The following is a 15,062-nucleotide window of genomic DNA, read 5'->3' as shown; positions in this document are numbered from 1 at the left end:
ATCGTTGAAAAGAGACCTCTTCATCTTTGTTCCCCGCCTCATCATAGTGCTTTATCCAGTGCTTTGCATAAAGAAGGTGTTTTTCTTGATACTGACTGAGCACTTAACTCTCTAGAGACACCAGGCCAGGCAGTGTTACGGCTAGAGAAAGAAGATATAGATGAACTAAAATGCAATCCCTGTCTCCAGAGGAACTTGAATTAGTGAGACATGTTCACAAATAACCTAAGCAAGTGAGCTAACTCTGGGGGTGGAATTGGGTGGAGGGGAAGTGCTGAGTGTGGAACAAACATTCTCAGTGTTCCAGATGAGAACACGGGTATTATGATGTGGAGGGTGGGGTGGTGGGGGGAGGCAGAGGGAAAGAAACACAAAGCTGTTTTTAAATTCTGTCTCTGTGCTATGGTCATTATTAGAGTCCTGTCTCGGCCTGGCCAATGTAATCCATTCTTCCCCAATACCAGAGTAATATTCCTAAAGTGCAGCTCTGATCGTGTCTTTTAAAGATTTTATTTGTCAGAGGGAGAGAGAGAGAGAGAGTGAGTGAGCGCACACAAGCAGGACGAGCACCAGAGGGAGAGGAGGAAGCAGGCTGTCCGCTAAGCAGGGAGCCCGACATTGGGCTCCATCCCAGGACCCTAGGATCATGACCTGAGCCGAAAGCAGATGCTTAACTGACTGAGCCACCCAGGTACCCAAGACTGATCATTTAAGTCCCTGTTCAAATATTTGCTATTGAATGTATCAAGTATCAAATAACTGCAGGCTTATGCTCGGCATTATGGGGAATACTAGTCTATAGAGAGGAGACAACGGCTGGGAAACAGCTGGAAAACAAAAAGCAAGAACATGCTGTGAAAGTGCTGGAAGCCAGGGGACAAAATAAGTGTGTGATCACTCTGGGCTGAGGTGAATCAAGAAGAAATAATTAGAGGAGGTGAGACTTCACTGGATGGCCAGTTGGCAAGAAAAATTGAGATGGCACTAAGGGAACTTTAGGGTCCCTCTCAATTGTAAGACCATTCTTTGAAATGGTTTATTCATTCAACAAATACATGCTAAGCACTTCAACCAAACACTCACTAAATATTTATTGAATGCCTTCTGTGTGCCAGGAATTCTGCTAGCCTGGAAATAGAGCAGTGAATAGAAGACTTCACACTTAAACTCTTAGAGCAAAATAGGGATGGCTAATGTAAAGCAAGTAAGTGGAACAAAATGTGATGGATATCACGAAGGGCAAGGAGAAGGCGCTCTAGGACCTCAGAGTGGGGAGCCTAACAGCCCAAGGGCCAGAAAAGTATCATGGGGAGGTGATGTTTAAGCCAAGACTCTAGCGTTGTACATGAGTTATCCAGACAAAAGGGACTGAGCATTGGGGCAGGAGAATATCATATGCAGGATTCTGGAGTTGAGAGATGGAATGGCATGTCCAAGGATCTGATGTTTAAAAAGGCTGCACCTGGAGGGCGAGTAGGAAGGGGGCAAGAAATTAGGCTACAGAGGTAGGCAGAGCCAAATTACAGGGAATTTTGCTACTTCTCATTGATAAGCTTTTTGGTAACATTAAAATATTTAGCACAATGTGACTCAAGGACCGAGTACTTAATAAACTTAAGTACTGTTTGTTAAGAGCAGATTGAGGAATGAATGGATGAATGAGTGCAATGGACAGGAGATGCATAACATGACTCAGCCTTGGGCATTTGCTCCTGGAAGGGATAGCACCATTACTAAAGCTTCATCCCCTTAGGTTTGCACAGCAGATTGAATCATGACCCCTTGGAGGCAGCCCCTAACCTTAGTAGAATGACTCAGTCACCTGGCTTTCCCCAGCAGAAGGAATTTAAGTAAATCTGCATTAAAGTCAAAGTTTGTTTAGAGATACGGGTAAAGTTTTACCTGGCAATCATTTAGGCTTAAGCTGCAAAAGGGTAGCCTGACTCTTTCTTAATCCTTGTTGAAAAAATAGCCTTCTGAACCTCAAGGGCATGAATATTGCCAAATTAGATTATTCATAGCAACGCTTCCATGGACAAATAAGTCTAAGGAGAGGGAGAGGGAAAAAAAATATTCCGAAGAGAGATTTTGCTTTTCGAACGAGAAAAGAAAAAGTAAGACAATTGTGAAAAGCTAACCTGCGCCCCTCTATGGGAGATTTTATGAGTCACAGAGTTTCGCCTCAGATCCCAACTCCAGAGCAGACACTTGTCTAGGACGAGTCAGCCGCCAGAATGAAATGCTGTCTCTAGAAAGGGGAAGATTTTTAGGAACACAAGATGGCATTCCCAGGATTCTAATTAATTACCAGGCCAAAAGACTAACACTCCACCCTCTTGTTTATAACTAAGATTTGCTACAGAGTTGCATTCAAAATTTGGGAGTTGATTTGGCTCTCAGTATAAATAACATACCAGAGTCAGTGCCTAGTAGAAGGGTCCAAAACTATTTCTGAAGTCATCATAGCAGCTAAGCTTTCATTTGGCAGAGAGAGAATCTGAAGAGATCTTTAGAAAGATTCTTAATGCTGTTGCTAGGGACGTCTGTGTGTGTGTATCTGTGTGCTGGGGGGAGGGGGGCCATTAATATGTGCTCTCAATCAGCAATGTCTCCCTAACATAAAAGCAGCCTGTGAGGGTCATTTGCCATTTTATTTCAGAGAGAAACATAAAAACTGCCTAAATAAGTGGCTTTCTAGGAAATTCATTCTCTGTGTTTCATTAGTCATGTAAGGCATAACGTCATTAAAGGAGCCAGGTGCACCCATAAGTAGCCGGTGTGAAAGGAGCACTGGAACCTTCCTCCTAAGACTGAGCCTCCTCATGTCTTAAGTCCGAGATATGCAGACTACTTCCTCAGAACCTGCTCAGGCGAAAACTCTAGCAATGCTTGAGCAGCTCCGACCAGATTGGAAGCTTTCTTAGCTCTTGCTGGGAGCTTGTAAAGGATTGCACAGGTGCCTGAGGTGGGGGAATGCAGTGGCCACCTGTGTGCTGCTCGTCCCAGGGAGCTGTGGGAGTAAGGGGGCGTCTGGTCCCAGGAGAGCTGTCAATCATTTGCAGTCACAGATTGCTGGATGGGCTCTTGGATACCAGACGATATTTCTTTGCCTGCAGTTGATAGAGTGCAAAACTAACTAGCTGCCTTGCTGCCCCTCTGCTCATCCTTGAGTGACAGCCAGTTCTGATTCAGGCTTGTTTGCCATGAAGCTTGTTGTCCCTGCGTGCCGTTCCTAATGGATCTCACAAACACAATAGGCTAAAGACACACTGAAGTCATGGCATCCTTTTACTACATGTACAAGAGATTGAGAAATCAAGCCTTCTCAGGGCTGCAGTCCTGAGAATACACCTAGATTCGAGCCAAGCTGTTTTCCTCTCCCCTTTCCTCCCTGTGCATCATTTGCTCTTTTATTTTGCAGCAAGAGTAGCTTAGTGATCATGGACTTCAGCTCTTGCCTGAACTGATCCTGTTCGCATTTTATTCTTTACACAGAATAAGAAGGAGGTTCGCTTGCTTTGCGCAGAGGCTGAGCCACAAGAGAAAGCAAAGCCAATGTGATTTATTGAATGAAAGCGCTGGACAATTACCAACAACTTGTTCCTCTGCTGCCTCGAACAACCTAAACTGGTAAGTAAAATTTATTCTTGTCTTTCTTCATATGAATGTGGGGCTTTCTGATTCACTGATTATTTTTTAAATGTATGTGTGTTGCTGTGGTTTAAATGATATAAAAAAATGTGCATCTTCCAAAGTTAGCTGCAGGCAGTCCATGAAGAACACACACAAGCACATACATGTCCATGTGGAGAGGCAAGAATGGGGGTGGGGAAGCCCCATTTCTGATAATTAGGCATTTTATTTGTATCGGGCTTGAGGACATTATGTGCTTGCCAAACAGATTAGCAAGAGCTATGAAAAATAGAATATTCTTTTGTTGTATCAGATCATTTCCCAATCGGGTTCCTAAGTACCTACAAAATACCTGTTGGGTTAGGTAAAGGCGGATCCCATCATGCTGATAATCCTAAATATAAACCCAGGCATCTTGTCTTTAATCTAGCTGGACGTGCAGAGTAGGCTACCAGCATTCTGTCCATCCTGGGTGAGCATGCCCGTACATAGCATCATGACTGTGATGTTGAGGGTACCTGCTGAGGACATACAGTGGACATGGATGCAAATCCTTGCTTGATCCACCGTGACTTCTGTACCCATATGCCTTACATCCTTTTTTTTATTCTATGAAGATACATGGTTGGTAGGGCATACCAGGTTCAAAGTGGGGTATTGTGAGGGTCTTGTTACCCATGCTGGTCTTTGGCTCCGCCAAGGCCACTGGGAGTACCACTGATAATCAAGTCTGATTCTGCTTCTCTGCTGGGACATAAAATCCCTGTACTCACTTGATTTCTTCCTGTCCTAGATTAGATGCAAGCCAACCTCTGCCGAGGGGAAAGGTGAATGGAGCAAGCTATTGCTTTTCCCACCACCACTGCCACTATCATGTCTTCTTCGTCTTTTCTTTGCCTGGCTACTACAAGGCATTAGGGCCTCACCAATCCATTTCTGGTTGGTTAGGAATCCATATAAATGTTATATAGAGTTTACTGTCTTTGGTGCACTCTATCTGCAGCGTATCACTGGCCTTTCAGTTGGAGTTGTGGCCTCGGATGCTGACAAAGGTGGATGATGGTAGAATAGTGAACAGCATGCTTTTCTAAATAAAAACCAAAGTTAGGAAATCTGAGAGATGGGCAAAATTTTGCAGAGTGTAAAGGACCCCAGACCACTCAATAATCAGAGCTGGGTCATTCTCCCATGTGATTTGGCTATTTCACAAATGATGGCATTCTAACAAGAAGGAGATGGAATTGCCTAATGGTTAGAGATATCAGGATAGCAGGGCACCTCTACTCATTCCCAAACTGTGTGCCTTTAGCAAACCCCTTACTTTCCCTGGATCTCTATTCTTCCTTTTTTTTTCCTCCTTCCTGATTGTTTCAAAGAAGACATGCTGTGCTCACTTAATTTATCCATGAGGTACTACTTAAAGCTTTCCAATTAAAGATGCAATAGATAGTCAAGATCATTGTTCACTCAGAGCAATCCAGAGACCACATATCAAAAACCTATGAATGAGGGTTTATATGGGGTGTTGATTCCTCATCAGAGGGATACAGGGCCCTCTGAAGGAAGCATGATCATCCTCAGGAGATTAGAAAGGGAGAATAGAACTGAAAAAATGGCATTAAAAAAAAACCCTCCAAATAAATAGGTTATGTAAATAATTTTTATCAATACTAGTCAGTAATAACTGACTTTATATACTTAGGACACCACAATACTGAAAATCTTAAATTTTTTGAAATGAACATTTGGAGAGGAATTAGTTCAAGGATAAGTAGAACCTCTTCATAGAATTTATGTTCAAATTACCCACCTACCCATGCACATGGAATTAGTAGCTATAAATGTACTATGATTTATTTGAGGAATTCTGGAAGACTCATTGGCCAAAAGAATTGTCTCTAGGATTAAGGTACCTGAAATTCTTTCATCAGGGATTCAGTTAAATATTGCCATCTTTTATAAAACAAATATTCTTAGGAGGAATAACAAATTAAGACACTCACAGCTTATCATAAGTGAATGTATTAAGTTCAGGGAAAACCCAAAGGATGTTGCCTTAATGCTATATTAATTCTTCTGCTTTCTATTTATTTCATACCTGTTTCCAAGAACTTCTCTTGTAATGACCACTTCACTCTTTTTATTTTTAAGATTTTATTTATTTATTTGAGAGACAGAGATCACAAGTAGGCAGAGAGGCAGGCGAAGAGAGAGAGGAGAAAGCAGGCTCCCCGGGGAGCGGAGAGCCTGATGTGGGGCTCGATCCCAGGACTCTGAGATCATGACCTGAGCCGAAGGCAGAGGCTTTAACCCACTGAGCCACCCAGGCGCCCCTTCACTCTTTTTTTTTTTAAAGATTTATTTATTTATTTGAGAGAGCATGCACACGTGCTAACCAGAGGGCAGGGGTGAAGGGTAGGGGTGGGGGAGGAGGAGAGAATCTCAAGCAGACTCCCACTGAATGCAGAGGCCGATATGGGGCTTGATCTCACCAACCTGAGATCACGACCTGAGCTGAAACCAAGAGTCTGACGCACAACCCACTCAACCACCCAAGTGCCCCTTTATTATTTCACTCTTTTTTTTTTTTAAGATTTTATTTATTTATTTGATAGAGAGAAATCACAAGAGAGGCAGGCAGAGAGAGAGGAAGGGAAGCAGGCTCCCCGCTGAGCAGAGAGCCTGATGCGGGACTCGATCCCAGGACCCTGAGATCATGACCTGAGCCGAAGGCAGCGGCTTAACCCACTGAGCCACCCAGGTGCCCTATTATTTCACTCTTGATCAGAAAATTAAGTAGCCTTAGGACAACCTATTTCCTTCTTTTTATGGGATGCTTGAATTAGATGGTTTTCCTCTAGACCATTGAGAGTCATATGTAGAAATCTAAACTCACCATCTTTCCCCTTTTAGATCCACTCATCCCCCTGCATTTCCCCTCTTTTCTTAATTATTGGTGGAACCATTTGGCATCTAGTCAACTCAGCAGAGCTAACAAAAGCTATCCTCAGATTTCCCAACTCCTTACATCCCTACATCCAATCACTAACCAAGTTCAGTCTATCTTACTTTCTCCCTCTTTTTAATCTGCCTAGCCCCCTCCATCCTCATTGTCACATGCTGGAGTTGAAGTCACCAGCTCTCATGGGGATTTATTCAAGGGCCTTATATTTGGTTGTGCCTATCACTGGTCCCCTTCAAACCACCCTCTAGATACTACCAGAGTGATTCTCTAAAAATGCAAATCTCAGCCTTTCTCTAGTGCTTCCCTCTTGTGAAGAGGTTGAAATCTATTGTCCTTCATAATGGTATGCAAAGCCCTTGATGGCCTAGCCCTGCTATCTTTCCAGACTTCTTTCCCAAGGTCCTAGTGTGAGGGTTGAAATATCCTTTGAAAGTGTCAGAGCCCAAAAGAATTCCATTAGAGCCCCTGTGGACATCAGCCTGCCAGCAATACTATGACATGTCCTAACCTGAGCTCTTATATCTGGAATGCCCTTTCCTTTCCTTCCTGCTCGTTGATTCCTCATTCATTGTTCAAAATGTTGCTCAGTCATCACCACCTCTAACTCATTCCTCCATACCCTCTTCTCCCATGACATCTCCTGTCACTTATCCCTCTATGTTATATCTTGCCTTAAACATTTGAGAGCACTGTTGAGAGGCTAAACTCTCAAATCATCTCTCAAATCCATATTGCCTCCGTTTGAATCCCAGATCTGGGGGCACCTGGGTGGCTCAGTGGGTTAAAGCCTCTGCCTTCGGCTCAGGTCATGATCTCAGGGTCCTGGGATCGAGCCCCACATCTGGCTCTCTGCTCCTCAGAGAGCCTGCTTCCTCCTCTCTCTGCCTGCCTACCTGTGATCTCTCTCTCTCTGTCAAATAAATAAATAAAATCTTTGAATCCCAGATCTGCCCCCTTAGTAGTTCCCTAATTCCCTACTACATAAGGTAGGGATAACAGTAGTCCTTACTTCACAAGGCTATTTTGGGATTCAGAGAGCTGATGCACATAAAGGTATTATTCTGAAGAGTGCCTGACTCAGAAAGTGCTATAGAAGTGAAAGCCATTACCATTATTCCATAATCTTACATATCACACTATTTCAAACATACGTACATACACTTGTGTAACTGTCTTCCTCATTAGCCTGTGAACTCGTTGGGGTACAGGTAGGGTAATCAACTTGCCTGGGATTTTCCCAGTTTTAGCACTCAAAGTCCTGCATCCTGAGTACCCCCTCAGTCCGAGGCAAACCAAGACAGTCGGTCACTCTATGGCTATGTCTTACTCACCCCTGAAGTCCCAGGGTCTGTCACAGGATACATAGGTTACCAAGTTGGTCACCCAAAGGGTTTATCGAATTACAGAACCAAAATTGATTGTCTTTTCACCTTCCTCCTCATAAACATCCTTTTAAACTTCAAAGATAAGTCTTCTTCCTACTGTGAAGTCACCACTGACGTTTGGAAACTTATCACTGAACAACTGAATATATATTTTTTTAAATGCACAGGAACCTGAAAGGCTGCTTCTGCCGTGTTACATATTATCAGTGTAACAGTATCAGCCACTCTTTAGCAATCAAAGACATACCCATCATGGTAAGAGTGGGTGGGGAATAGGAGAAGGGTCACACTTTCTTTTCTGTCTAGTGACAAGCAGGTTGAAGTGTGAAGGTCCCTAGTTCACATCACAGCCTGAAGAGCAATCTTGTCCCAGTCAGAAATGTTCCCTTCGTTGAATGTATCTGTCTACCCAGATGTCAAGAATGGCTAGAGTCACTGTTTCTAATATGCTTTGTCTTACAACTGCTCCTCATCCAAACTGGCTCAGATCTTTTTTCACAGTACAAATATGATAAGAAAGTCCCCTTCTCTCTCTGCCTGCCTCTCTGCCTACTTGTGATCTCTATCCCTCTGCCAAATAAATAAAATTTAAAAAAAAAAGAAGAAGAAGAAAGTCCCACAACCAAACTCCTCTGAAAAAGGGACTCTGGATGTGCCACAACTCAAAACAAGGACCAGATCTTCTCCTTAGAATCAAGGTCTAGGAAGAAACTGGCAGACAGTCAGACCAAGCACCCTCAGGCAGAATAATAGCAGAATTGCTAAGAGCATGGACTTCAGAGTCAAATTCAATCCTGCCCCCTCCATTTACTGGCTATAGAATCTTAGATAAACTACCTAACCTCTCCGGGCCTCAGTGTCCCTGCTTGCAAATGATGGTATAATGATAGTCCCAACTTTCTCATAGGGCTATTATTATATTTTGTCTTAGCCTTGAAAGTAAAACCCGAGGCAAAGCCAATTGTGAATGTTCTGTTGGGTATTGGGAGACACAACCTCAGGGCATTAAGAATGGAGCCATCATGGTAAAAGGAAAATGAGTCGAGAAAGAAGGGAACACAAATATAGGTAGTTTGTAACTGAACTAGCCAAGCCTTCACGAGAAAATACATCTAGGGGCTTGTTTGTGTGTGATTGCTTCTAAGAAGCCCTCAGAACAGTCCATAAAGGAAGAATGGAGAAGAAATCATCTGAGGGCTACTTCGGTCTCCTGCCTCGCCTTGGTCCAGCTTTCACGTTTCCAGATAGTGACCCAGTCCCTCATGGTAGCCATGAGTAAAGCTGGAGCCTCCCTCCGTGGGTCTCGTCGGGTCAGAGCTGCTGCAGATACTGTCACAGCAAGCATGGTGGGGGCCATGCCAGAACCCACCCATTACTTGATACAGCTGGTGTTTGGAGACAGGAAAATGGTGGCAGCCAAGGCTATCTACTAGAGCAAGCAGCCAGAACCCAGGGAACAGGTGGTTTTTTGTTTGTTTATTTTTAAGATTTTATTTATTTATTTGACAGAGAGAGATCACAAGTAGGCAGAGAGGCAGGCAGAGAGAGAGGGAAGCAGGTTCCCCGCTGAGCAGAGACCTGCCCCCCCCCCCCCCACCGATGTGGGGCTTGATCCCAGGACTCTGGGATCATGACCTGAGCCAAAGGCAGAGGCTTTAACCCACTGAGCCACGCAGGTGCCCCCAAATAGGTGGTTTTAAAGTAAATCTGGGGAGGCTCCACTCTGCACAATTAGTCTTGCCATTTTGGGTCTGGATTCTCCAGGCTACTATCACTCTTTCCTTAAAGCTTGGTCCAGGTGTATTAAAAGTGTAGCTGGGATTATGCTGTAATAAAGAACAGAAGTTTTTAATTTTCATAAAGTGTAATTCATCAATTTTTTTTATGGTTTGTGCTCTTTGTGCCTCTTCTAAGAAATCGTTGTCTTATTCAAGTTCACAAAGATTTTCTCCTGTGTTTTCTTCTGGAAGTTTTACAGTGTGAGCTTTTGCAGTTTGGTCTCTAATCTATTTCATTTCAAGTTAATTTTTTATATATGGTATGAAGTAGGGGTTGAGGTTTTGTTTTTGCATACAGATATTTCATTGTCCCAGCACTAGTTGTTGGAAAACAACTTCTTCCCTATTGAATTACCTTGATATCTTTGTCAAAAATCAGTCCATCAAATATGTGCATGCTATTTCTAGACTCTCTGTTTGGTTTCATTTAATCTGTATGTCTGTCTTTATGCCACAGTCTTTATCTGGAGAGCTATCTTTATACCAATACCACAGATCTTGATCACCATCACTTTATAGCAAGTCTTGAAATCAGATAGTGTAAGCTTTACAACTTTTTTCTTCTTTTTCAAAGTTGTTTTGGCTATTTTAGATCCTTCCATTTTTATAAAAATTTCAGAATAAGCTTTTTGATTTCTTAAAAAACAAAACAAAACAACCAAACCTGCTACATTGGGACTGCATTGAATCTAGAGTTCAGTTTGGAAGAATTAACATCTTACCAATATTGATTCTTCTGATCTGATCCATGAAGAAAGTATACACCTCTGTTTTTCTAGGTTTTCTTTAATTTTACTCATTAATGTCATGTAGTTTCAAATGTACAAGTTTTGCTTTCATTTTGTTTATTGCTAAGTAGGTTTTTATAGATTTATTCGACTATTCTACAAAATGCTCATGTCATCTGCAAATGAAGGCTTTCGTTCTTTCCAGTGTTTATGCCTTATTTTTCTTGCCTTGCTACTCTAGCTAGAATGCCCAGTGTAATAGAAGACATAGGAATGGACATCCATGCCTTGTTACTAATCCTAGGAGGAATCGCTTGATCTTTAATAGTTAAGTATAGGGGCGCCTGGGTAGCTCAGTGGGTTAAAGCCTCTGCTTTCAGCTCAGGTCATGATCCCAGGGTACGGGGATCGAGCCCCACATCAGGCTCTCTGCTCAGCAGGGAGCCTACTTCCCCCCTCTCTCTCTGCCTCTCTGCCTACTTGTGATATCTGTCTGTCAAATAAATAAATAAAATCTTAAAAAAAATAGTTAAGTATAATGTTGTCTGTGGATTTTTGTAGATTGTCTTTATCAGGTTGAGGAAGTTCTCTTATATTCCTGAAAGCTTTTTTTTTTTAAATGAACAGATGTGGAATAATGTCAAATGCTTCTTTTTTTGCATCTGTTAAGATGACCATATGATTTTTTTAAATTCTGTTAATGAAATGAATTACATTGATGAGCAGTTGAATGTTATATATAACCCTGCTTTCCCAGAATAAACCCTACTTGATTGTGATGTATTATCCTTTATGTATATTGCTGGATTTTATTTGCTAACATCATGTTGAGCTTTTTTGCTTCTGTGTTCATGATAGACATTGAGCAGTAGTTTTCTTGTAATGCTTATTTTCTGGTATTGATATCAGGGCAATGCTAGCCTCAAAAATGAAACCAAATTTTTGGAAGAGTTTTGTGTAGAATTGGTTTTTGTTTTTTTTTTTCTTAAATGTCTGGCAGGCTGTAATATTTAACATGACCTTTATTAAATATTGTGGGAGAAAAGAAACTATTAGGAGGGAAAAAGAAAGTATAAAACTAGAAACTAGCTTTCCCATACAGGTTCTTTTCCTGTCTCCTAAATTCTGGCCTTGTAGCTGTATTGCAGAGACCAGTCCACCTTCAATCAACAGATCTGTTTGCTCTTCTCTTTGGAGCTCAGGTACCCTAAAGCCCCTGTGAATGAAAAGAAAAGAAAAGATACATTTATTTCCTTAGAGAAACTCTAAGAGTTTTTCCTTATTTACATAATGCCTAAAAATTGATTAATAGGATATACCCATCCAACAGAATACTACTCAGCAATAAAAAGTAAAGAACTACTGATAGACATAACAATGTATGTGAATCTCAAGATAATTAAGCCAAGTTAAAGAAGGCAGATTAAAAAAAGAGAGAGAGAGTGCATAGGGATTATTCTATTTGTATGACATTCTAGAAAAGGAAGCCTTTCTAGAAAGCAGCAAGCAATAGTTGCCTGAGGGCAGCAGGCTTGAAATGAGTATTTTTTGAACATTTGTTTCTTTCAGGTTCTTTGCTAAATAATTCATATGTATTGTCTCATTTAAGACTCTAATATTCTTTTCAGACATGATTTTTATAATTGAGATAAGGAATACTGGTAATGATAAGGAAATTGAAGGTTAGGGACAGTAAATAATTTGCCTAATGTCATGCAGTTAATAGGTAGAAGAGCCAAACCCAAAGTTATATCAGCCTGATATCAAAGTCCCTACCTTTTTTTTAAGGTTTATTTATTTATTTGGGAGAGAGACAACACAAGTGGGAAGGGCAAAGGGACAGGGCTCTCAAGCAGACTCCCTGCTGAGTGTGAAGCCTGATGCCGGACTCTATCTCACAATCCTGAGATTGTGACCTGAGCTTAAATCAAAGAGTACTTGCCCCACCAAATGAGCCACCCAGGCACCCCAAAGTCCCTACTTTTAATTCTGTGCTTAAAACTTATAATGATTATCTGAGGTTGAAGAATGGAGTAAAACATAACTATAGAGCTCAGCCTGTTTCAGTAAAAGTGGCTAACAAGGAGTGCCCTCTGAAGAGTGACATCCCAGACTTAACACAAGGAAAACAATTTCCCTGCCAGTTCTTCTCCTAGGATTCTGTATCTGTTTTGCCCATCAGGTATTTCATTCAACATTTGAGTCTCTTTTCCTTCCCCAGTTAAATTTAATACAGAAATGCAGAGAGTACTGTTGCTATTGTTTTCCAGACAGTTATCTAGGTGCTCCAGGAATGATGCAGTATGTTAGGAAAATTCCCAGCAGGAATCATATGGCATATTAAAACAGTAACTGAGGAAAAGTTAATGCATTTTGTACTTCTTTTGTTAAATTTATTCCTCAGTATTTTAATCTTTTTAATGTCATGCGATAATAGAATTGTTTTCTTAACTTCATTTTCATTTCATTGTCTTAAATCAGAAGAATAGAAGAGTTATAAACGAAAGATAGACTTATATTTTTATTACCTTTTATATTTACCTCCATAGTTTCCTTACCAATGCTCTTTCTTTCCTTGTGTGGATTTGAGTCACTGTCTAGTATCCTTTCATTTCAGCCTGAAGGATTCCCTTTAATATTTCTTTCTCTTTTTTATTTTATTTTTTTTAAAGATTTTTTATTTATTTATTTGACAGAGAGAGATCACAAGTAGGCAGAGAGGCAGGCAGAGAGAGTGAGAGGGAAGCAGGCTCCCTGCCGAGCAGAGAGCCCGATGCGGGACTCGATCCCAGGACCCTGAGATCATGACCTGAGCTGAAGGCAGAAGCTTAAGCCACTGAGCCATCCAGGCGCCCCTCTTTCTCTTTTTTAAAGTTTTATTAATTTATTTTTAGAGGTGGGGGCAGAGGAAGAGGGAGAAAGAGAATCTCAAGCAGACTCTCCACTGAGCAAGGAGCCCAACATAGGACTCAGTCTCACAATCCTGAGATCAAGAGTTGGATACTTAAAAGATTGAGCCACCCAGTTGTCCCTCCCTTTAATATTTCTTGTAGGAAAGGTCTGCTGTAAAATTCTGTTAGTATTTCTTTATCCATGAATGTCTTCTGTCACCTTCATTTTTGAAGAGTTGTTTTGCTGTATAGAGAAACTCTTATTTAAAAGTCTCATTTGACAGTCTTTGTTTTGGCATTTGGAATAGGTCATCCATTTCCCTCTGGCCTCTATTGTTTTGTGGTGAAAAATCAGCTGTAATTCTTCCTGAGAATTTCTTGTATGTAATGTTATTTCTTTTTTTTTTTTTTTTAATTATTTTTATTAACATGTAATGTATTATTTGCCCCTGTGATACAGGTCAAAGATCATCAGGCTTACACATTCCACAGCACTCACCATGTCACATACCCTCCCCAATGTCCATAACCCAACCACCCTCTCCCTTCTCCCCTCCCTCCAGCAACCCTCAGTTTCTTTTGTGAGATTAAGAGTCTCTTATGGTCTGTCTCCCTCCTGATCCAACATTGTTTCATTTTTTCTTTCCCTACCCCCCACAACCCACTCTCTGCCTATCAAATTCCTCATGTCAGGGAGATCATATGATAATTGTCTTTTTCTGATTGACTTACTTTGCTCAGCATAATACCCTCTTGTTCCGTCTATTACGTCACAAATAGCAAGATTTCATTTCTTTTGATGGCTGCATAGTATTCCATTGTAGATATATACCATATCCTTTTTATCCATTCATCTGTTGATGGACATCTAGGTTCTTTCCATAGTCTGGCTGTTGTGGACATTGCTGCTATAAACATTCAGGTGCACATGCCCCTTTGGATCACTGCATTTGTATCTTTAGGGTAAATACCCAGTAGTGTGATTGCTGGGTCATAGGGTAACTCTATTTTCAACTTTTTTTAAAAAAGATTTTTATTTGTTTATTTGAGAGAGAGAGAGAGTGAGAAAGAGCATGAGAGAGGCGGTCAGAGAGAGAAGCAGGCTTCTGCAGAGCTGGGAGCCTGATGTGGGACTCGATCCCGGAGCTGAAGGCAGTGGCTTAACCAACTGAGCCACTCAGGCGCCCCTATTTTCAACTTTTTGAGGAACCTCCATGCTGTTTTCCAGAGTGGCTGCACCAGCTTGCATTCCCACCAACAGTGTAGGAGCGTTCCCCTCTCTTCATGTCCTCTGTTCATTTCTTGATTGGATTATTTGTTCCTTGGGTGTTGGGTTTGATAAATTCTTTATAGATTTGGAAACTAGTCCTTTGCAAATATTTTCTCCCATTCTGTTGGTTGCCTTTTGGTTTTGTAGACTGTTTCCCTTGCTGTGCAAAAGCTCTTTATCTTGATAAGTCCCAATAGTTCAGTTTTGCCCTTGCTTCCCATTGCCTTTGTCAGTGTTCCCAGGAAGAAGTTGCTGTAGCTGAGGTTGAAGAGGTTGCTGCCTGTGTTCTCCTCAAGGATTTTGATGGATTCCTGTCTCACATTGAGGTCTTTATCCATTTTGAGTCTGTTTTTGTGTGTGGTGTAAGGAAATGGTCCAGATTCATTCTTCTGCATTTGACTGTCCCATTTTC

The 15,062-nt window shown here is 41.4% G+C and overlaps 1 protein-coding gene across 1 annotated transcript in view; it reads left to right on the top strand.

The window, feature by feature from the left end:
• The first annotated feature begins 3,459 nt into the window (after positions 1-3,459).
• The window catches only part of ANKFN1 (ankyrin repeat and fibronectin type III domain containing 1), a 160,134-nt gene continuing 148,531 nt past the window's right edge, over positions 3,460-15,062 (top strand). Inside the window, exon 1 of the mRNA XM_045983860.1 lies at positions 3,460-3,630. The gene's annotated coding sequence lies outside the window, so the exon portion shown is untranslated. The remainder of the gene's footprint in view (positions 3,631-15,062) is intronic.

Source organism: Meles meles, chromosome 18 (assembly GCF_922984935.1).
Source record: "Meles meles chromosome 18, mMelMel3.1 paternal haplotype, whole genome shotgun sequence".
Taxonomy (NCBI): Eukaryota; Metazoa; Chordata; class Mammalia; order Carnivora; family Mustelidae; genus Meles; species Meles meles.
Note: the sequence above shows the minus strand (reverse complement) of the source record. Positions and strands in the feature narration are given on the sequence as shown.